We start from the raw sequence: 24,538 nt of genomic DNA on the forward strand, positions 1-24,538 counted from the left end.
GGTAGCTGTGAGGAAGAGCAGAGGATGTAGGACTTCAAATTGTAGTTCAGTGATTGGTGGGCTGATTGGATCTGAAGAAGTGCATCACCGGCAACATGAATTGGCTATATGATTTTAATCTCCTTGACTCTCTTTTAAAATGATATATTATAAAATTAGGTATCAAATGGGTACCTTCATAAAGAAAAAAAAAGCTTAGTGTCAGGATGTGGCAATCATACCTATCTCAGAGTAAGTGGTTTTTTTTTTTTTTTTTTTTTTTTTTTTTTTTTTTTTTTTGACAGGCAGAGTGGACAGTGAGAGAGAGAGAGACAGAGAGAAAGGTCTTCCTTTGCCGTTGGTTCACCCTCCAATGGCTGCCGCGGCCAGCGCGATGCGGCCGGCGCACTGCGCTGATCCGATGGCAGGAGCCAGGAGCCAGGTGCTTTTCCATCTCAGAGTAAGTTTTAAAGAGGCTGATATTTAGGAATTGGGTTGGAGAAAGCTATCCCAAAGCCACACTTCCTTGTCTTGATGTCAGCCATCTACATGTAATTTCAGGATTTTTGCCTCATTTTAATGCCCTTGGATGACTATTCTTTCTTTTAAAGTCACAACTAAAACAATACACATAAATGCATTTTAAAGTGAAACTTCATATTGCAGTGTGGATTCCTTTTTTTTTTTTTTTTTTTTTTTATAATACAGAACACAATGGTTACACTCATAAACTTAAAGCAATTTGCTTGGATATATGCTCCTAAATCATCTTCAGCACTCTTTGGGAAGCAACGACCTAAAGATGTTTTAATCTGTTCAATATGCAGTGTTCCTAACAGAGTCTCTCTTCTGTATCAACGTGACCAAGGACTGTTCAAAACATTATCACACAATGCTCAGAGAAAGAAGGAGCAGGAATGATTAGGAAAAAATGCACACTCGTTTTAGGAAGAAGTCCCCTTAATATTTTGAAAGGAGCTTTGGTATGTAAAGTAGACTTGTATCTCATAAGACTTCTGTAACTACAAACTTCTTGTTAGCAGTAAAGTCTGTAACATATCCATTTTAAAAGATAGCCTTTGAAACAGAATTGCTACAATTTTAGACATATGTAAGGACCAAATTAATGGTAATAATAGGCAATTTTTGGTGGATATACCTGATTCTATAAAAACTGACAATAATTTCTCATAAAAACTTTCAGACCACTGAAATCTTAAATTCTTGTGCTTTATGTTCCAGGGAAGGAAAACATAAATGCTTCTACCTGGGACTTTTTTTTCTACTCACTCTTGACTACTCCCTTTCTTGAGATTCTCCCAACAGGGAAATTAAGTGTCAAGAGAATTACTCAATACCTTCAGGCATTGTGACTTCCAAATACTGCTCTCAGAGTTAGAAAATGACAACTTAGGTCTTTGTTGAAAGACACACCTGAAAGAACTAAAATAAACAGAAAGATGTCAAAAGCACAGGATGTCTTTTTTTGTTGTTGCCATTAGATTTTGTCTGGATATTTGTCAGTGTGTTTTTGGAGGTAAAAAAAACTTTAATCCTTTTTCCACTGGCCAGACATTAGGAGGCACTTTCTAGAACTCCCTGACTTCACATTTGTCTTTTGCTGGTAGCATTACACACTGAGTTTGTAGGGCAAGAGGTAATTTATTTACAGATTGAATTTCTTGATAGCCTAATAATGGTTACATACCTCAGCAAACCAAATACAATTTGCTTGAAGTTTTGTTGTTTTGTTTTTGCCTGAACATAGAATTGAGTTAAAATAATAATTTATTGAAACAACATAAACACTTGACCATCTGAAAAGCCAAGGAAAATAAAACCCAAAAGGCATTGCTTGGCACAACCAGAGTGCTTGGGAACTTGAAAACCGCGCAGTGGAACATCGAGAGTTATGGCTCTTTTCGTACCTGTGTCTTCCCTGTGATCCTCACTCGGGAGCCACGCACAATGTGGAGTGTGGTTCAGCTTCAAATGCTCTGAAAATGCTCCTCTGGAGCCCGATTCCGTCGTATTTAAATGCCCTACAGAACTGTACCCCAGGAATTGTTGGCTCCATGGGACCAGCCACCCTTTTGACCGGATAACGACCGAATGACCACAGCCAGTTCATTCTGACTTACGATTGTGTATTAGGGAGTTACCACGTTCTCATCGAATATTTCACTCTTTTTAGTTTTGTCCTTTTTCATCTCTTTAAGCCTAATTTAGATGGAAAAGTACTGCATGTTTTCAGGTATTCTTGCCTGTTCTACGCCTAGGGCTTATTTGTTTGAGGTGTTCAACCCATGAACTGTCCTCAGCGCTTCTAACTTTTTACCCAGGAGGGAATCACTTGAATTTGTTTCAAAATTTCCTTCTTTTTATTTGTTTTTTCCTTTCCTATGAGTCCGTAATTTAGTTCTGCTGACACAGTTGGTTAACCCCATACTGGGGAGCTGATTAAAAACACTTTCTAAAAATGTCTATTCCTATTGCTGGCATTAATCAGCATTTTTTCATATAACTTTAAAAAATTTATTTTCGTTTTTGGTTTGCTTGTCAAAATCTTTCCACTTCAGTAATTGTAAACGGTCAGAGTTAAAAAGCTGTTTCCTAAGTTGTTTTTAATATGGGCCAGCGTTCGCTGCACTTTCTCTAACATACCTACCACATTAGAATAATTCCAGGGAACAGCTAGTATTCTTAGAGAAAGAAGTCTGTAAAGCCAGCTATGCGTCAGAAGCACACGTGAATGATCACAAATCTAGGAGTCGGGTTTGCTCTCTGGCCAGTGCTGGGGGGACCACTGGCTTCCACAAGGGCTCCCCTCAGAGGCTCCTCCTCAGGAGGTCTTCACTGTGGTGAGACCGGCGGAAGGCAGCCGCTCGGGGTGATCTGCACACTTTTCCATGCTGTAGGTACCCTGGATCCCGGAGCCATTCCCACCATCCTACCCTACTTTCAACAACACTGAGCTCCCCAAACTGTTTCAGAGTTTACCTACTTTTCTCATTGTCACTGACATTTTTTGGATCATGATAAAAAGGCAAGTCTGTTGCAACTTTCATAAATCAGCCTTTTCTCTCTGTTCTGCTGTCAGGTTGCCCTTCTCACTAATGTCACCATATGTCACCGCTTGTCCCAACCAATCTCAGTTTGACTGAAAGTGTTTCACTAACTTTTAAGTCCAGTTGCCTGTAATTGGTAACTTTGCTCTGGTTTTCCACTGCTCTGGTCAGACTATTTTATTCAGGTGAAGTTAATTATCTGTCTTAAACAAGTCATTGATACTCGAGTATAAAACTGAGAATTTAATTTTTGCCCTTAATTTTATAAAACATCACAGTTGACCAAAAATGTGCCCCTCTCCCCCAGATCTACAACCTTTCTTACTGAGAACACACTAGCATCCCCATGTCACAGGTGATGTTCCAGGTCACTCATTTGTTTAGAATCAAAGGCTGTGAACTCTAACTCAGCCTGCCACATCCTGGTATCAATCTGGAAAATCCCTTCTGTAGCTGTATCATTCATTTATGCCAACCATTTGGAAGGAGACATAAAGAGCAAATGAGTAAACTTTTGTTGTTGTTAATCTTAAAATTATTTTTCCTTTTTGTCTATGGTAAGATTAGAAATGTTTCAGCTATTGGATGTAGCCCCAGAAAGTGTTACTATTTCCAGCATTCAGCCATTTCACATTGATTAACCATTTTCAGTGTAAAAATGTTTACCTTTCTGGGTTTCAATGCAATTTTTAATTTTGCAAATAATGTTTATTTTTGAAAGAGCACACTCAAAATTACATGTAGAACCAAGGTTTGTACAGATTTATTATAATTCTTCCATTCAGCCAATATAATATTTGTTTTGTTCTTCTAGTTAATGTGTCTTCTTGAATTAAAAAACTATAATAGACATAAATCAATTTACGACATATCATAGTATGGTTTTCAAGAAGATAGCAATTCAAACTTTCCATTTAAAGAGAGAAGAAAACTGCTTTCAGGGAATATTAGTTAACCGGCAGGAGTCCTTTGCAGAGAGCAGTTACCATGGGATTGAGAAGTATTTGCTAATTATAACAGTGCACTAATTATCTGCTTTTACATCTCATCTTTCTGTCTAAATTCACTTCTAATTATATGGTACTCTTTTTACATATGACATATCTAAAAGTATTGCTTTTATCAGATATGAATTCTTCTACTTGGAAATATTAGACATAGTTTCACTTCCAAAATATTTTCTCCTGCACTACAGTGAAATCTTTTATTGTGGGTTGAATATTCTGTCATATTGTGGGCAGGAAGGGGATAGAGAGACCAAAATTTAAATTTTATATCAGCCTTGTCATAGTTTCTATTTTTAAAACACACTTAAGCTGATGTGGCCACTCATCATCGTATTATTATTTTACAGAATTTCTTTTTCTAAAATTGTAATTGATAGAAAGATACTTTAAGCACAATAAAATACAGGAAGGGTCACTGGGTCTTCAGAACCTGTCTTCATTTGATTGTGTCCAGAATCATACGAGGAAGCTTAACAACAAAAGCAGCACTAGCAGCACTAGCAGCAGCAGCAGCAAATACGCCTTCAGCTCCTGTGCTTTGATTTCCCCTGGCCTTGGTGAGCAAATAGAAACAGAAATTCACCCTTGGTGTAAAAAGAGCAAATCTTGCTTATTTTGCCAAGGCAGGCACTTCGGCCAGGAGGGACTCTTACACAATTGAGGGTTTACATCCTTGGGGGAGTCTCCATGCTTTCGTCTCAAACACAGGCTCGTGTGACAGCTGTTAGCCTGATTGTGTCCAACTTTCTCTACCTTCACTCCTGATTATACTTCACTGCTTATGAACTTTAATGCACATGTATTCATTTTAGTGTTTATTTGTTTTTAAAGAAAGCTTAGAGAAGAATTCATAAACTTTCAAAGAGACATCTGGTAGGATACTTGAAGCTTCCTCAAATACAGATGATATCTGCTCTGCAGTATTTCAGTTACATAGAGATGTGTGGATCAAGAAGTTTTACATCTCAGGCTCTGTGAAGTCAGGGAGTGGTTGGGAACAAACGAGGGAGTACCTACTGAGGGCTCTCTACGTGGGCACAGGGAAGAATGCTTTCACACACATGACTTCATTTTGGTAGCATCCGAGTCAACTGAGGTGGTTAGGACAATCAAAACAAAACTTCAGAGTTTGATATTTGTTTTATAGGATTGCCCTCAGCTGAACACTTGGCCCTTCTGCATCGGTTTCACTTTTATGCCCGGCTGCAGGATTATTTACACCCATTCAACTCAGGATGCTCAATTGCCCAGCAAACTAAGGAAGCAGCCAGGGCCTTCACAGCCATGGCGGGGAAGGGGGGGCATTCTTTGTAACCAGAGACATTTTGGCAGTGTAGAGCCTCTTTATTACTTGAACTGAGACCCCTTTTCAGCCTTCGCTCCCACTCGGGCCCAAGGTTCCTCATCTGGAAATCGAAAGGATTTGATTTTCTTTTTTTGATATTTCTCTCAGATCCAGTGATTTTTGAATTTCATATTTGATCCTGCAGATGCCAAATATTTGCATCTGAAAGGGGAAGGACAAACTAATTATAAGCAGAAGTTTCCCAAATAAAGTCTCAGGAGATCAAGAGAAATGATTCAAGCATTTTCTGACTCTGACAATCAGAAAGGCATTCCTTTGTGGCAATTGTAAGACATACTTTGAAACAAAAATCTTTTTTTTTCTTTTGCCATTTTAGTTATGTTATGGAAGTCAAAAACCTACCCAGGCTCTCCACTCTTACTTAACAGTAGTGCTACCATGGAGTTTGTGCAGATTCAGGTTATCTCATGACTATTTGCTGTGCACTTAGGAAGATGAAGCCATCCTTCCCTGGGCTCAGCAAAATACTGTTAATATCACCTCCTTCAAAATGGTGTGCTGATGTTTAATCAATGTTCATAAATTTCATCAAGATCCTCTGGTGATAATGGTGACATAAAGTATAAAGTATTATTCTTGGAATGGGGTAATTTTATCCAATTAAATCTCCTTTGAGCTATCACCTGAGTAGGAAACATTGTTATTACTTTGCAAATTACTTTGTACTGTACTTAGTTTCCTCCTGCTCCCTACCCATGAACTGAGGTCCCATCAGGAGGAGACTGTTTGCAACAATGACTTTGATGGGCATTGCAGTGAAGAACAATATGCTCTGGTGCTATTGCTAAGGGCAGGGCAGAGGGACCTAAATCTCTCTGAGGATGCATCTGATGCAAATCCATTAACCATTCCCCTAGTAGCTGTATAATTCATAACTGGGGATAGCATGCCATTAATTTGAATGGGATCATAGCAGACTTTGAGTTTTAAAGTAGGGGTCAAATGGTTCTCTGAGACTTGCCCCAGTTTCTAGAGATTCAAGTTGCATAATCAGTTGTTTGCTTTTTCTTTTAAATGCAACCAGTCCTTCAAAAAAGCACAAAAACATCAAATTGATATTCAGTGTGTCATAGCAAGCACTGGAAACTACCTGTTGTGTTTTACTTATTTAGATTGACTTATTTATTTGAAAGGCAGAGTTACAGAGAGAGAGAAGGAGAGAGAGAGAGAGAGAGAGAGAGAGAGGTCTTCCCTCCATTGGTTCACTGCCCAAGTCACCACAACGGCCAGGGCTAGGACCAGTTTGAGGCCAGGAGCCTTACCCAGGTCTCCCACATGAGTGCAGGGGCCCAAGCCCTTGTGCCGTCCTCCACTGCTTTCTTAGGTGCATAACTGGGAGCTGGATCCAAAGTGGTCTTGAACGAGCGCCCCATGGGATGCCGAGGATGCAGGTGGCAATTTACCTGCTCTGCCACAGTGCAAATCTCACTGTTTTATTTTAGAAAATATTTTTGGGACTGGTGTTCTGGCTTAGTGGGTTAAGCCGCCGTCTGCAACGCCAGCGTCCCAAGTGGGTGCCTGTTTGTTTTCTGGCTTCTCCACTTCCAATCTAGCTTCCCGCTAATGGCCTGGGAAACCAGCAAAGAATGGCCCAAGTGCCTGGGCCCTTGCTACCCGTGTGGGAGACCTGGAAGAAGCTCCTGGCTCCTGGCTTTGGCCTGGTGCAGCCCCAGCTGTTGCAGCCAGCTGGGGGGTGAACCAGGGGGTGGAAGATCTCTCTGTCTCTTCTTCTCTCTGTGACACTGCCTTTCATGTAAATAAATGTCTTTAAAAGCATATTTTTAATTTTATTTGAAGGAGAGAGAGAGAGAGAGAGAGAGAGAAAATCTTTCCTCTGCTGATTCACTCCAAAAATGCTTGCAACAGCCAGGGTTGGGCCAGCCTGAAGCCAGGATCCTGCAACACAGTCCAAGCCTGTCACATAAGTGGCAGGGATTCAGTTATCTCAATTATTGCTGATGCTTCCCAGGGTCTGTCGTCAGTGACAAAAAGCTGGAATCTGGAGCCAAAGCTGTGAATTGAACCCAGTACTCTGATGTGGGTCACTAACATCTTTAACTGCTAGGCTAAGAGCCCACTCCTCCATATATATATATATATATATATGTATATATGTATATATGATTTATTTATTTATTTGAAAGTCAGAGTTACACAGAGAAGGAAGGAGAGGCAGAGAGAGAGAGAGAAGTCCTCCATCCACTGGTTCACTCCACAATTGGCCACAACAGCCAGAGCTGCCCCCATTGAAGCGAGGAGCCAGGAACTTCCTCTGGGTCTCCCATGTGGGTGCAGGGGCCCAAGGACCTGGGCCATCTTCTACTGCTATCCCAGGCCACAGCAGAGAGCTGGATTGGAAGAGGAGCAGCCAGGACTAGAACCGGCGCCCATATGGGATGCCAGCGCTTCAGGCCAGGGTGTTAACCTGCTGCGCCACAGTGCCAGCCCCTCCTTATATATTTTTAAATAGAGATCTGTAAGTTAGAATTCTAGGTCTTTAAAAATATTAATTTTTTGTGGCTTTAAATATATTTTGTGAGTTGTCAACAATGGATATAATCATTTAAATATCCCTAAACTTATAGATGAAAGTAAACCCTTATTTGTAATATTTTGTTATTTTTGGGATAATATATTTTAAAATATTTATTTATTGAAATGTAGAGTTACAGAGAGAAGGAAAGAGATCTTCCATCTGCTGATTCACTCCCCAGATGGCTGCAACTGCCAGGGTTGGGGCCAGGTTGAAGCCAGGAACCCCACCCAGGTCTCCTATATGGGTGGCAGGGGCCCAACTACTTGGGCCATCTCCTGCTGCTTTCCCAGGCGCATCAGCAGAGAGCTGGATTGGAAGTGGAGCAGCCAGAACACAAACCAGAGCCGCCCATCTGGGATGCCAGCCTTGCAGGCCACAATGCTGACCCAGAGATAATATATTTTTAATTTACTTGATAGTCAAAGGCTTATTGGCTCCAGTAAATAAAGAGTTCAGGAGATAAAGGAATCCTTATTTTCAAAACTACTCTTTTATTACATGCACAATATTTTTGGTGGCAATGAGTATTTTTAATGAATCTTGATAGCTAATTAAAAAAACAAAAAAGAAGAATTCAAGGTTCCCAGAATCTAAAATAGATGAGGAGGGATTTTACCACTGTTTCCCACTACTCCTCATTCCTGGTTGCACACTGATCACCATCTGATTCTTGGAAAGCAATTCCATATTGATGATACTGAATAAATATGATAGTTACGAATCCATGCTAGTTTACCAAAAATTCCCCTTACTGGCAAAAATGAATGATTTTTGAATCCATATAAACACTTGCACTGCCTTCTTACTTTCCATATAGTTTAACTTTCAGTTTCAACTACTGGGTGCTAAGGTCTAAAGTTCCCTTGAGGTGTAAATGCGTACAACCCCTAGGATGGTCAGGCAAGGTTGGTGGTCTTGATTTGCTGGAGATAAAACAGCTGTGGTTTGGTGCTTAACCCTGCACTTAATGGTACCCCTTTTATGCAGACAGAATAACGAAGGAGAGCTAAGAAATCTGAAAAGGAAGCTAGAGGAGACGAGGACAAAGGCAGCGTGAACCCAAGCACTGGCAGCCGGTCTGCACCCTTGTCTTAGCCAGGGCACACGGCCAGAATCACCGATTGCCTTCCTTATTGACATGAACAAGCGGTATGTTTTTCTCTGAAACTCTTGTCAGTGGTTGTATTGCATTGTGCCCAGGAAAACGCAAAAGTGAGGCCTGATAACGAAACCATCACCTTCCCCAGAAGATCCGTGAGTTACACATAACGTGTGCAGAATCGTCATTTGCTTTTTTATCTTTCCCCCACCCTGAGTACGTAGGTGTTGAGTCTCTTGGATTTCATTTATTTAAACATCAGATACAGGTTGTTTGAAACACATTTTATTTTCCTTATCAACATCATTCACTGCAACTACTTCAGATTTTCTTCTACCCAAAATTTATTGTACAAACTGGTGTGTGGCCCTGGCTGCACACGCTTCTCAGGAATGTTAGCGGTGCCTTCTTCTTAGGTGAAACCTGGCTATTCGGAGATTTCTGGAGATTGCTGTTTGGAACATTTCCCCCATTTTCTGTAAAATCAGTACAGAAAATTGTGTTCAATTCCTTTCTTAGGTGATTTGTTGTTGAGTCATTCTGCTTTCTTTTTAAGTCGCTCCATCATCCATAACTTCTGTGCAACTGTCCGATTCTGATTATACTGTTTTATTGCCAGCAATGATGGCTGATGAAATGGAACAGTTCACATTTTAGAAGTTCTTCGTGGACTTTTTCAAGTGGCATAAAACGGCACATGATGGGTCCTTCCCCGCAACGTAGCTGTTCGTTGTTTCAGGAACTGCCTCGGCACCCTCACCTAGGTTCCACAAAGGCGTAGCATCCGCTATTTCCAGTCCCTTGCTCTGGACAGTCTAAGTCTCTTTAACGGTGCTAATCTGGGAGAAAGAAGCTTGAATCTGGTTTCCTAAAGTGCTTGAGGTGGCTGATCCACACAGATTCTCCAGGAGAAAATTTCTCTTGCCTCTTTTGCTTCTGTAACCAGAACGTATAAGGTTTCCACAGTGCATTTTATGCTCCTGAACAATGAGGCGATTCTGGGGCCTCCATTTTGGGGAAAATGTGGAAGCCACTTACATGCAGATTTGAACAGATCACTGTTTAGTAGTCTTTTCCTTATTTGGTTTTGCTTTTATTTATTTTTTAGACATCATGAACTTTGAAAATTCAGAATCCCCTTGTTATAATAAAAAAGTTGTACATTTATGATATTTTTGAAAAAATGATAGAATTTAAAATGATCATAAAAATAAGAACACAAAATTAAAAATAATTTTATCATAATTATGTGTGCATTTGAGTACAGCTGGGAGAAAATCAATGGGAATACATGAATATATTGATTACTATTATAAGATGGTGAGTAATATTTACTTTCTGTTTTCTTCTTTTCTCTGTTTCCAAGATTTCTAAAATGAAGATGCGAGTTTTTAAAAATTAGAAAAAAGCAGTTATTTTGTTAAATTCCTTTTTTTCCATAATGCAGCTTCTTTCTTACTTGAACATTTCCAAGATCTAGAGTTTCATTGAAGCTGGGAATGTGCAAGTTTGGAGGCTACAGGCAAGTGAAAAACCATTTTGTGGAGGATTCTTCTCTTATGAAACCAAAAAACCTTTCTTCCAAGTAGGCAGAATGTACAAGAAGTGGGATTTCTGTGGCTTCACCATATGGAGAAAACACCCATTTGGTGTTGCTAGTGTCCTTTCACAGGACATGTTGAGGTTTTGCACAGTGGGGTTTTTGTGTTGTCTTCTACCTGAATTTTTGTAGTGACAGGATATCAGAGACAAGCAGGATACAGAAAGTTTGTACTTCATTTCTTTTTTCTTTTCTTTTTTAAAGATTTATTTATTTATTTGAAAGAGTTACAGAGAGAGAGAAGGAGAGGGAGAGAGAGAGAGAGAGAGAGGTTTTCCATCTGCTGGTTCACTCCCCAGCTGGCCCGCAAGCCAGGAGCCTGGAGTTTCTTCTGGGTCTCCACATGGGTGCAAGGGCCCAAGGACTTGGGCCATCTTCTATTGCATTCCCAGGCCATAGCAGAGAGCTGGATGGGAAGAGGAGCAGCTGGGACTTGAACTGGCACCCATATGGGATGCTGGCACTGCAGGCAGTGGCTTTACCCACTATGCCACAGTGCCAACCCCATGCATTTCATTTCAAAGGATCTGAATGGATATTTCTCAGAAGAAATAAGAATGGCTAACAAATACATGAAAAAGTGCCCAACATCATTAGCTATCAGGGAAACCCAAGTCAAAATGACAATAAAGAAAAGGAAGGAATGCTCCCAAAGCCTACATCACTTTAATTCCTAAACCAGAAAAAGATGCAACAGAGAAAGAGACCTAAAGACCAATTCCCTGATGAACATAAATGCAAAAATCCTCAGCAAAATATTAGTTAATCGAATCTAAGAAAACATCAGAAAGATCATTCACCTGGACCAAGCAGGATTTATCCCTGGTGTGCAGGGATGGTTCAACATTTGAAAATCAATAAATGTGATACATCACATTAACAAAATAAAGAAAAAAAAACCCACACAGTTATCTCAATAGATGCAGAGAAAGCATTTGAGAAAATACAAAATCCTTTCATGATGAAAACCTTCAGCAAATTGGGTATAGAAGAAACATTCCTCAACACAATAAAGGCAATTTATGACAAACCCACGACCAGCATCCTATTGAATGGGGAAAAGCTGGAAGCATTCCCTCTAAGATCCAGAAACAGACGAGGATGCCCACTCTCACCATTGCTATTTAATATAGTCCTGGGAGTTTTACACAGAGCAATTAGACAAGAAAAAAATCAACGGGATACAAATTGGAAAGGAAGAAATCAAACTATCTCTATTTGCAGAGGACATGATCCTATATATAGGAGATCCAAAAAGCTCCACTGAGAGACTATTGGAACTCATAAAAGAGCTTGATAAAGTGGCAGGATATAAAATCAACACGGAAAAATCAAATAGCCTTTGTATACACAGACAATGTCATAGCTGAGAAAGAACTTTCAAGATCAGTCCCATTCACAATAGCTCCAAAAAAGAATCAAATACCTTGGAATAAATTTAACCAAGGATATCAAAGATCTCTGCAATGAAAATTACAAAACACTAAAGAAAGAAATAGAGGAAGACATTTTAAAAATGGAAAAATCTTCCATGTTCATGGATTGGAAGAGTCAACATCATCAAAATGTCCATACTACCAAAAATAATTTACAGATTCAATGCAATCCCAATCAAAATACTGACATTCTTTGCAGATCTAGAAAAAAAATGATGCTAAAATTCATATGGAAACACAAGAGACCCCAAATACCAAAAGCAATCTTATACAACAAAAATAAAGCCAGAGGTATCACAATACCTGATTTCAAGATACACTATAGGGCAGTTATAATCAAAACAGCCTGGTACTGGCACAAAAATAAACTTGCAGGCCAGTGGAACAGAATAGAAACTCCAGAAATCAATCCATGGATCTATAACCAACTTATCTTTGACAAAGGAGCTAAAATCAATCCCTGTAGCAAGGACAGTCTCTTTAACAAATGGTGCTGAGGAAACTGGATCTCCCTGTGTAGCAGTATGAAACTAGACCCGTACCTTACACCTTACACAAAAATCCACTCAAAATGGATTGGAGACCTAATCTATGACCCGATACCATCAAATAATTAGAGAACATTGGGGAAACTCTGCAGGATATTGGCATAGGCAAAGACTTTTTGGAAAAGACCCCAGAAGTACAGGCAATCAAAGCCAAAATTAACAAATGAGATTACATCAAGATGAGAAGCTTGCGCACTGAAAAATAAATACTCAGCAAAGAGAAGTAGCAATCATTAGAATAGGATAGGAGAAAATATTTGTGAACTACACAACTGATAAAGGGTTAACATCCAGCATCTTTAAAGAGCTCAAGAAACTCAACAACAAAACAAACAACCCAGTTAAAAATGGGCAAAAGACTTGAACAGGCATTTTTCATGAGAGGAAATTCAAATGGCCAACAGACTTAGTGTCTCAGGCTCAGGCTAGTGCTCAGGATCACTAGCCATCCAGGAAATGCAAATCAAAATCACAATGAAGTTTTACCTCACTCTAGATAGAATAGCTCTCATACAGAAATCAACAAATGACAAATGCTGGGGAAAAAGGTACCTTGGTCCACTGTTGGTAGGGATGTAAAATGGTGCAGCCACTAGGGAAGAAAGTATGGAGATACCTCAGAAATCTGAATATAGACCTACCATATGATCCAGCCACCCCACTCCTGGGAATTTACCCAAATCAAAAGACATCAGTATATGAAAGTGTTTTCTGTACCCCCCCCCCCACCATGTTCATTGCAGCACAATTCACAATAGCTAGGATATGGAATCAACCCAGATGTCCATCAACTCTTGACTGGATAAACAGTGTATATATACACTATGGAGTATTACTCAGCTATAAAAAATGAAATCCTATCTTTTGCAACAAAATGGTCGCAACCGGAAACCATTATACTTAATGAAATAAGCCAGTCCCAAAATGACAGATATCATATGTTTTTCCCAATCTGAAGTAACTAATAGATTACCTTAAATGTAATGTACTGGATTGAAATAGACATTTTGATAACTGATGATTGTTTACAGCCCTTGTCTCTTGCATTGAGGAGCAGTGTTTTGTTTCTCATGTTGTTTTCTCTTCATACTATTTGTTGAACTATTTTACTTAGAGTAGGGTTAACCATATGATCATAAAAGGTACAAGCATTGTATCTTAATCAAAATAACAAATTTTAAATAATAAAATAAGTTTTAAAAGAGTAAAACTTTTATAAAGTTTGCTCTTAATTTTTCTGTCTACAGTGAATCTTAGGATTTCCACATTTGGTCATTAAATCAAAAAATCTATTGTTGGCAAATGAATAATAAGTAGCAGCTAAACTTTGGAATTTCTCTCTTGATTAAGCAGAAGAGCAGCTGAAGTCTGATTGTCTCAACTCCTCCGCTCTCATCCTATGCCAAGCCTAACCTGATGGTGTTATATTCTGATTACAGTTAAATATCAGAGTAATGAAAACAACTTGGTTTCTGAACTTAAAAATGTTTCCATAGGGGTGAGTGTTTAGCTGTTTAGCCTAGCAGTTAAATCACCCTCGTCCCACATGAGAGTACCTGAGTTCAATCCCTGACCTCAGCTCTTGGCTCTAGCCTTCCATTAATGCAGACCCTGGTAGGCAGTGGTGATGACTCAAGTAATTGGGTTCCTGCCACTGGTGAGTGAGACCTGGATTGAATCTGTGGTCCCCTGTTTCAGCCTGGTCCCTTGCAGGTTTCTGAGGAGTGGACCAGCAGATGAGAACTCCTATTCTTGGTCTCTCTCTCTTCCTCTATCTAAAATAAATTTTGATAAAAATTTGACTTTCAGGCCGGCGCCGTGGCTCACTAGGCTAATCCTCTGCCTTGCGGCACCGGCACACCAGGTTCTAGTCCCAGTCGGGGTGCCGGATTCTGTCCCGGTTGCCCCTCTTCCAGGCCAGCCCTCTGCTGTGGCCACTGAGTGCAGTAGAGGATGGCCCCGGTGCTTGGGCCCTGCACCCCATGGGAGACCAGGATAAGTACCTGGCTCCTGCCATCGGATCAGCGTGGTGCGCCGGCCGCAGCACGCTGGCCGCGGCAGCCATTGGAGGGTGAACCAACGGCAAAGGAAGACCTTTCTCTCTGTCTCTCTCTCTCACTGTCCACTCTGCCTGTCAAAAAAAAAAATTTTGACTTTCAATAAAGACTGGTCTCCAAAAATGTTTCAGGGATATATTTCAGAAATTCCTCTAAATTTCCAGAGTAGACAAAAATGGTCATTAAGAATTTCATGGAAATAATAAATCCATAATTTCTTAACAGTATAGCTATTTGGAACTCTACATGTTAGTAACTGGTTCTCATGAGATTCCATTTTTATAATCAGAATTTGTCTTCATCTTCAGGATCACATTCCTGGATTCAACAAAGAGAAAACACACTCTTTGTTCAAATTGTGTTCTTATAGGGCATGCTGGGGTTTAGGGTACTGTAGAATAACACTCTTGCTTACTCCTAAATCCATGGGCTAGGGACCAGCGATTCATTAGGAGTGTACAAATGGGGGACCATCAGCATTAGAGAAAAAAATGCTGATTGGCAACCAAGGCTTACCTCTAGGTTAATCCATACCTCTTCTGCTTAATTAAACAAGCCTACCCAGTAGAAACCTCTTGACCCAAAGTTGACTAGGTAAGACCTGAGCACTGGGTGACTGTAATGTGAAGAGAATTCTGAGGAGAAGAGAAAGAGAAATGGAACTCCAAGCTGCATTTTTTTTTCTTTTTTCCCTCAGGCTCATGGATCAGGAAAAGCTCCCTTCCTCTTTCAAAGAAATGTGGAAGATGGGACAAAAAGAAAGTCTTTGGAAGACCTTCCATATTTCTATCCAATGGGGATGGACATTCCCTTTTCTATAGAAACAAGATGACAAACATCCTTCCTCATAAATAAAGCTAGCAAAAACCAGGATGGATCCACTGCATGCGTGGTAGCCCGGTTAGGGTATGTCTTCAGTGGCATCCTTGTGATTTCCAGGGGAAGTTGGTTGGGTGTTTGCAGGATGATAATTCTTTCTTATTCCTAAAAGTTTACCAAAGCAAGCAACAGCAAAGAAGTCTGTGTGGTGCTCCTTAAATAATGCTTGACAAAGTTTGTGAAGCCAGAAGATACTGGCAATCTTGATCTATAGATTTTATCCCAGTCTTCTGGGATATTATAGGAAACATGAATGGACACCTTTCTAAAAACTTCCACAGGTCTCAAAAGTTGGCAGGGAGTGGATCAAGAGGGGGTGTACCCAGCCTATGCTGAAGCATGAGTCCCTCCCTCACTCCATGGAGTGTGAGTGACTCATCCAAAACAGGGAAAACTACCAGGATTCACAAGTTCGCTCTTCTCTGGGAAGAAGATGAGAAATAGCTCATGGTGAGATGACTCAGAGGTTCCAACCACAAACTAAGATTTTCCAGAGAGAAAAGAGAAAAGAAATAAGACAAAAACATCTGAGGGTGCTAATGTCCCAAGGGAAGAGTAGTGAAAGTTCCATCAGGTTTTTTTTTTTTTTTTAAATTATTTTTTTGACAGGCAGAGTGGACAGTGAGAGAGAGAGACAGAGAGAAAGGTCTTCCTTTGCCGTTGGTTCACCCTCCAATGGCCGCCGCGACCGGCGCGCTGCGGCCGGCGCACCACGCTGATCCGATGGCAGGAGCCAGGAGCCAGGTGCTTTTCCTGGTCTCCCATGGGGTGCAGGGCCCAAGCACCTGAGCCATCCTCCACTGCACTCCCTGGCCACAGCAGAGGGCTGGCCTGGAAGAGGGGCAACCGGGACAGAATCCGGCGCCCCGACCGGGACTAGAACCCGGTGTGCCGGCGCCGCTAGGCGGAGGATTATCCTAGTGAGCCGCAGCGCCGGCCTCCATCAGGTTTTTGTAGCCTCTGTGGATTAATGTCGTTAGCGCCAAGGCACTGAAGATTCGTCTACTTAAACATCTTTCCTCTAGTATTCCCTATGCTTCCGTCTCTAGGATGGGAGAGCCATGGCAGCAGTTCTTTGGAAAGGTGGGTAAGACTGAGGAAGTTTTTGTGTTGTTTCTTTCTGAAAGCAGGTATGAGCTGTTCTCTGAATCAGGGGAGGGGAGACAGAATCTAAAATTCACGACTATGCCCCCTAGGAAAGAGGGTAAGTTTCTGACTAGAAGACTGAGTCTAAGTGGTGTGATTTAAGTATCATTACAGAAGAGGAAAACAGAACTAATTAACTTAGTCATGGTTGATTTAGGCTCCAGCCAGCTTATGGTCTCCTTGTAGGGCTAATGGCAAAAAAATCCAGTCTATAGAAAAATAATGCCACAGGAAATGAAAAAAATTATTGTTTACAAGTGCTACTTGCTGTCAGTGAAACCAAACAGGTGCTGATTTGAATCTGGCTGCTCCACGTCTGATCTAGCTCCCCACTAATGCACCTGGGAAAGCAGTGGAGGATAGTCCAAGTGCTTGGGCTCCTGCACCCATGTTGGAGACTGGATTAAGCTCCTGGCTCCTGGATTTGGTCTGGCCCAACTCTGGTTATTGCAGTTAATTGGGGGAGTGAAAAAGTGCATGGAAGATCTCTCTCTCTCTCTCTCTCTCTGTGTGTGTGTGTCCTTTTCTCTCTGTAACTTCATCTTTCAAATAAATATTTTCTAAAAAACCCTTGAAATGGGATCAAAGAGTATAAGACACTATTACAAATTTAAAAATCACTGAGGAGTAAATACAGTAAATTTAAAATTATCCAATGCTATGATGGAAGTAATATACATATTAGAAAAAGAGGCAGAATTGATGAGGTAGAAAGTAGGGTTTGATAAATGGAGAAAAGACAACTTCTGAAAGAAATTAGCAATGGTAGACAAAACAGGCAGTGGAGATTCAACAAATGGATCCCTATTCTTCATAGAAAACAAAACTAATCACATAAATGGGACATAACCTTAGGAATGTAGTAGAAGCAGTTCTCCTGAAATAGAGGAAGAACTGTATCACCAACTCAATAGGAAAGCACATGTTCAAGGAAAAGTTGATTCCAAATATTGACTTCAACTGTTATCCTAGTGAAATTATCTAAAGATTTATTTAAGATTTTATTTATTTATCTCCACTTATTTGAAAGGGAGATAGAGATAGAGACAGTGATAGTGATAGCAATAGCGATAGAGATAGAGATAGATAGATAGGGAAGTTTCTTTCATCTATTGGTTCACTCCCCAAATGCCTGCGAAAGCTGGGACTGAGCCAGGCCAAAGCTAGAAAACTGGAACGCCATCTCGGCCTTCTACATAGGTGGCAGGGACACAAGTGCTTGAGCTTGCTGCCTTCAAGGAACTGCTTCAGCAAGAAGCTGGAATTAGGAGCAGAGCTAGGTGCTTGCATATGGAATGTGCCCATCACAAGTGGTGTGTTAATCACTGCTCCAAACAACCACCCCCATCTACAGGTTTAAAGTATTATCCATTTACAGGAAGGCAAGTCATATCTGAATGGAAAATTAAAGATTTCTGCATAGCAATTTTCAATATCAATGTGGAACAACATCTGTAGGGTTACAAGGACAGAAAAATGTGACCCAAAGATTTTATACCTGCTGTATGAAAACATTCTGAAATATATACAAGAAAGTGAGAGAATCTAATGACAATAATTTCTTGAGGATACCATATAGCAAAGAAATCTACCCAAACAAGTGGTCAATCAAAATGAGAAATTCAGATATGAAAGACTGTGATGGGCAAGTCATGCCATACAAATCAATCATTTAATGACAATCAAATGAAGCACAAATCCTAAGAGCTCTCAGGGGTAGGCATGAGGGAAGGATGGGAGATGTGGTGTATATCTCAGGATTTGGGTCAATAAATACGATAACCAAGAAACAGAAGCCTAAATATATTATTTAAAATTATAAAAGTAATTACTATAGCAACAACAGATTCTGAATCATGCAAATTAACAGTAAAAAAGAAAACATTATAATGCAAAAAAAGAAATGCAAATAGGACAGCAAAAAATAATGAAAAATGGCAACAAACATCAGCCAAAACCAGTTGTGATCAATCCATGCAAACGGTGTTCACTTTTCAATGCAAGGCCTCTCCAATTGAGCTGAGACAGAAACACCTCTGCCCTATGTATAGTATGAGTCACAGTCAAAACAAATAGGTTCAGAAAAATTAAAAACAAAAGACTGTGTTTATACACACAAGGAAAGAAAACCAGAATAGCAGTGCCAGACAAGTTTGTCCTTAAGGCAGAAAGTATTAAACAAGTCAAAGAATACTAAGTAACAGTGAAAAAATATCCACAGAAGGATTAAACACTTGTGAATATCTATGAACCAAATTATGCAACATCAATCTATATTAAACAAAATATATAAGAAACACAAGTGTCTGTTCACCCTGATTGGATATTATACAATGTACACATGTATTAAAAAAATCACAATGGCACCCATAAATATATAAAATTTTTATGTCTTTGTTAAAATTTGTCTTTTAAAAGAAAAAGATACGAATGTCATTGGTTCATTTACAAATCTTAATTCAGTATCAGGCCCTAAATATCTAAGTACGATCTTCCAAGATACCATGCGCCATGTTTTTCTGATCACATGTAATAAACTAGATATTAACATAAAAATCAAATAAAGGAAAAAGCAACATGAATTCAAAGCTTCTCTCTTAAACTCTTCAGCGAAATCTCAAATAAAATCTAAAATAGTGGAGCATCTACAAAATAATCTAATACAAAAGCACTTCAAAAAGTCCATGGAAAATGGAATTAAAAGGTAAGTTTATTTTTTGAATTCTGTGCATTTGAGGAGGATTCAAAAAGTTAGTGCAAAAATGTGCATTATAGAAAAACCATTCATGGATATCAAAAGTTTTTTTAACTAAAATTAACCTATCATTTAATTTTATTTTTCCATGTTTTTTTTTGAAGTATTCTTGTACAAAACGCATATTTGAAGATTAGACCAAAAATATGACCAAATCCCAGGAGTTATCATTACACTACCTTTCTCCAATTTATCTATGTAAACTCACCAGCAGGTTGGTTGATTTTTAAAAAGATTTATTGGTTTTTGTTTATTTGAAAATCAAAGTGATAGAGAGATGAAAAGAGAGATCTTCTCTTCACTGTTTTGTTCCTCAAATAGCTGCAATAGCAGGGGCTGGGTGAGGCCAAAGCCAGGAGCAAGGAGCTCCATCCCGGTCTCCCAGGTGGGTGGCAGGAATTCAAGTGCCTGAGCCTCCACCTGCTGCTTTCCAGGGACGTTAGCCAGGAGCTGATAGCACAGTAGGTGGGACTGGAACTGCACCCCAATATAGAATGACAGTCTCTCAAGCAGCAGCTTAACCAGACTGCACCCCACGTTCCAATTCTTCCCTCCAAACATTTTCCATTTCTTTCCATCTTCATTGAAACCACTCTATTGTAAGTCGTGCTCATCTTTGCTTGTTTGAACATGTGGAATAACCTCATACCGTGTTTCTTGCTTTCACTCTAGTCTTTCTATGATAAATTCTCCATAGGGTAGCTGAATGTACTTTTTGAAAATAATAATGTCATGTAGGACAAAATAGGGGATTTATTCTACTAAATAAAATTCTCATTATAAAGCTATAACAAAAAATATGATAACAACATAGGGATAGATGGACCATGGACCATGACATAGAGACTTTTCATGGCAGACTGGCATAACACAGAAAGATAGGACTTATTAGTGTGAAAGCATGAACTTTTAAAAAATGGGAGTAGGACATATTTAAAAACACATAAAACTGACTCTTATCTTGTTTAGACAACGTCATAGTCAAAGTGGAGGTTCTCTCCTCCCTTCAGAGAAAGGTACCTCCTTCTTTGATGACCTGTTCTTTCCACTGGGATCTCACTCACAGAGATCTTTTGCCAGAGTGTCTTGGCTTTCCATGCCTGAAATACTCTCATGGGCTTTTCAGCCAGCTCCGAATGCCCTTAGGGCTGATTCTGAGGCCAGAGTGCTATTTAGGACATCTGCCATTCTATGAGTCTGCTGAGTATCTCACTTCCCATGTTGGATCACTCTCCCCTTTATTTATTCTATCGGTTAGTGTTAGCAGTTACTAGACTTGTTTATGTGCTCCCTTTGACTCTTAGTCCTTTCATTATGATCAATTGTGAACTGAAATTGATCACTTGGAGTAGTGAGATGGCATTGGTACATGCCACCTTGATGGGATTGAATTGGAATCCCCTGGTATGTTTCTAACGCTACCATTTGGGGCAAGTCAGCTTGAGCATGTCCCAAATTATACATCTCTTCCCTCTCTTATTCCCACTCTTATGTTTAACAGGGATCACATTTCAGTTAATTTTCAACACTTAAGAATAACTGTGTATTAATTACAGAATTGAATTAAACCAGTCATATTAAGTAGAACAGACAAAAAAAACTAGACAACAAAACCAGGCAAGATAAGAGTCAGAGAACTCAGAGGGCTTCCATAGCCTTGGAAACTCATGACTGGAGCATAGGGAGATTACTGATGCCATAGACAAGAGTGTCAATTGGTAAAGTCAACAACAGGAGTCACTGTGCACTTACTCCTCATGTAGGATCTCTGTCCTTAATGTGCTGTGCATTGAGATTTAATGCTATAACGAGTACTCAAACAATATATTTCACTTTGTGTTTCTATGGGGGTGCAAACTGTTGAAATCTTTACTTAATGCATACTAAACTGATCTTCTGCAAAAAAAAAAAAAAAAAAAAGAAATTATCAATTCCCAACTTGACTCTCACTGGGATTAAACATGACAATAGGTCTGATCTGATTTCATCATCATTTAAAAAAATCATCTATTATTTTTCACTTTATGTTTCTGTGTGGGAGCAAACTGTTGAAATCCTTACTTAATGTATACTAAGCTGATCTTCTGTATATTAAGATAATCGAAAATGAATCTTGATGTGAATGGAAGGGGAGAGGGAGTGGGAAAGGGGAGGGTTGTGGGTGGGAGGGACGGTATGGGGGGGAAGCCATTGTAATCCATAAGTCGTACTTTGGAAATTTATATTCATTAAATAAAAGTTAAAAAAAAAAGAAAAAAAAACAAAACAAAACAAAAAAAAACACATAAAACTGTATTGTGAATGTTTATAGACACACACATGTACCAAAAAAAGAAAAAAAATACTTGAGATATCAATGTCAACTTCAGGATATGCTTAGTTTTGTGGAAGGAGAGACAGAAGGGTTCTGTACATATGATACTTTATTTCTTATGAAAAATGTCTTATGCGGGGCTGCCTGTGGCATAGTGAGTAAAGTCACTCCCTGTGTTGATTCGATTCCCAGCTGCTTCACTTCTGGTATTGCTCCTTGCTAAATGTGCCTGGGAAAGCAGCGGAGGATAGTCCAAGTGCTTTGGTCTCTGCACATCCACATGGGAGACCAGGAAGAATCTCCTGGCTCCTGGCTCTTGGCTTCAGTTTGGCCCAGCTCTGCTATTTAGTGGGTGAACCAGCAGATCGAAGATTCTCTCATTCCCTCTCTCTTTCTACTCCTTCTACTTCTCTCCTTCTCTCTCTGTAACTCTTTCAAATAAATCTTATTTGACTTATGCAAGTAAGGCAACATGTCAAGATTCCCAAAGTTAGGTGGAATTTACATGTTAGTTTGTTATTCAAAAAGTCTGCTTTCAGACTGGTGACTTTTTTTTTTTTTTAAGATTCATTTATTTTACTAGGAAGAGCCACACAGAAAGAGAAGGAGAGGCAGAGAGAGAGAGAGGTCTTCCATCCACTGGTTCACTCCCCAGTTGGCCACAACAGCCGTAGCTGCGCCGATCCGAAGCCAGGAGCCAGGAGCTTCTTCTGAGTCTCCCACAGGGGTGCAGGGGCCCAAGGACTTGGGCCATCCTCCACTGCCTCCTCAGGCCACAGTAGAGAGCTGGATTGGAATTGGAGCAGCCGGGACTCGAACTGAAGGCTACATGGGATGCCTGCACTGCTGGCGGTGACTCTACCTGCTACGTCACAGTGCTGGCCCCGGACTGGTGATTTGAATGAATTGTTGCAACTTTTCTCGTGTTCACTCCTGAGCTTCTTGACTTTCTTTTCTTTTTTAAAATGAAGTTTAGACTCTTTAAACTTAATATAAAAAATTATTTGTTGTTTGAGAGGAAGAGGCAGTAATATAGAGATAGAGATGAGATAGATATATATAGAGAGATAGAGATAGAGATAGAGATAGAGATAGAGATAGAGATAGAGATAGAGATAGAGATGTAGGGGAATAGAAAACTTCCACCTGCTTGTTCAGTCCCCAAATGTGCATGGCTGAATCCTGAAACCAAGAACTCAATCCAGGTCTCCCATGAATCTGGAAGGGAAAGTGATGGGAACCACGACATGGGAACCACTGAATTCAGCCTCTCAGAAATTATGATGTTTAATATTAATGATGTTAAAATAAGACTTTAAAACTTTTGTCACGTTATTAGCAGGAAGCAGGATTAGGGAGTGGAGCTTAGACTGGAACTCAGATACTTCAATATCCCAAGCAGTGTCTTTTTTTTAAAATTTATTTATTTATTTATTTGAGAGGTAGAGTTACAGACAGTGAGAGGGAGAGACAGAGAGAAAGGTCTTCCTTCCTTTGGTCCACTCCCCAGATGGCCGCAATGGCTGGAGCTGCACCGATCTGAAGCCAGGAGCCAGGAGCCAGGAGCTTCTTCCAGGTTTCCCACGTGGGTGCAGGGGCCTAAGAACTTGGGCCATCTTCTACTGCTTTCCCAGGCCATAGCAGAGAGCTGGATCAGAAGTGGAGCAGCTGGAACTAGAACCGGTACCCATATGGGATGCTGGAACCACAGGCGGAGGATTAACCTACTGAGCCACGGCGCTGGACCCTGCAAGCAGTGTTTTAATTACTGGGCCAATTGCCTGCCCCTGCTTCTTGCTTCTTAAGATGAAATACCTTGTGTGTTTGAGCCACTGCTATTTTGATTTCCCATTACCTGAAGCTAAATGCAATATTACATGGAATAGCTCCATGCAAAAATTTTTAAATGACTAATTAGGATACATAACAGAAAAAAATATTACTGATAACAACAAAAATAAACTCCCAGGACAAAGTGAAAGAAATGTGCTAGATCAACATGAAGAAAACCTTGCTATTCTACTGGAAGGAACAAAAAAAGAAGGCAAAGAAATGAGAAAGCAGTATGTGTTTCCTGGATTTGAAGACTTAAACATTTTTTATCACTAAATTATTCTACAAATTCAGTGAAATCTCCATAAGAAGACCAACAGGATTTGGAGGAATAAGTAAGTGTGACTATCCAGGATGAGTTGCAAAAATAAAAATTAGGCTGGTCTTGCCAGCAATTGCAATGACAAAAACACAATACTTAGAACAGTATGGTACTGATTCAGATACCAGTGCACTTTAAACATTTTATGGAAAAATGGAATCAAAAGATAAGTTTGTTTTCAGTACAGAAATCGAGATTTATGCATAGTTTGTTCATGATACATTTTTCCATGAACTCTTTGAAGATCTCATATATATGTATGATTTTAATTTTCACACCAAAATAAACTTGTCTTTTGATTCCATTTTCCATTGTAGGTAGGTGTGAAACAGAATAGAGCTGAAGAACAAAGTAAATGTGAGTAATAATTGCAGGGTGACAAATGTGGCATAACTAATCATTGGAATTATAGTCCAGTAATCAATGACATATTGACTGACCACGGTTGTTAAGTAAAAGTGGGCTTTCTGCATGACTCTTTATCCCAAAATAAATTCCATATTTGTTTAAAAGTAGATCAAAAAAAACCCACAAAATTCCAAAGCTATAATTATGGCATAAGAAGTATACAGCATGCACAACCTAGGAGCGAG

The 24,538-nt window shown here is 39.7% G+C and overlaps 1 long non-coding RNA gene across 1 annotated transcript in view; it reads left to right on the plus strand.

Annotated features, from left to right (window-relative positions):
* LOC138848601 (uncharacterized) overlaps window positions 1-24,538 on the plus strand; it is a 59,661-nt gene that overhangs the window by 2,505 nt on the left and 32,618 nt on the right. The window contains exon 2 of the long non-coding RNA XR_011386612.1: window positions 8,944-9,105. This is a non-coding gene — a long non-coding RNA (uncharacterized lncRNA). The remainder of the gene's footprint in view (window positions 1-8,943; window positions 9,106-24,538) is intronic.

This window comes from Oryctolagus cuniculus, chromosome 2, assembly GCF_964237555.1.
Source record: "Oryctolagus cuniculus chromosome 2, mOryCun1.1, whole genome shotgun sequence".
NCBI classification, from domain to species: Eukaryota; Metazoa; Chordata; class Mammalia; order Lagomorpha; family Leporidae; genus Oryctolagus; species Oryctolagus cuniculus.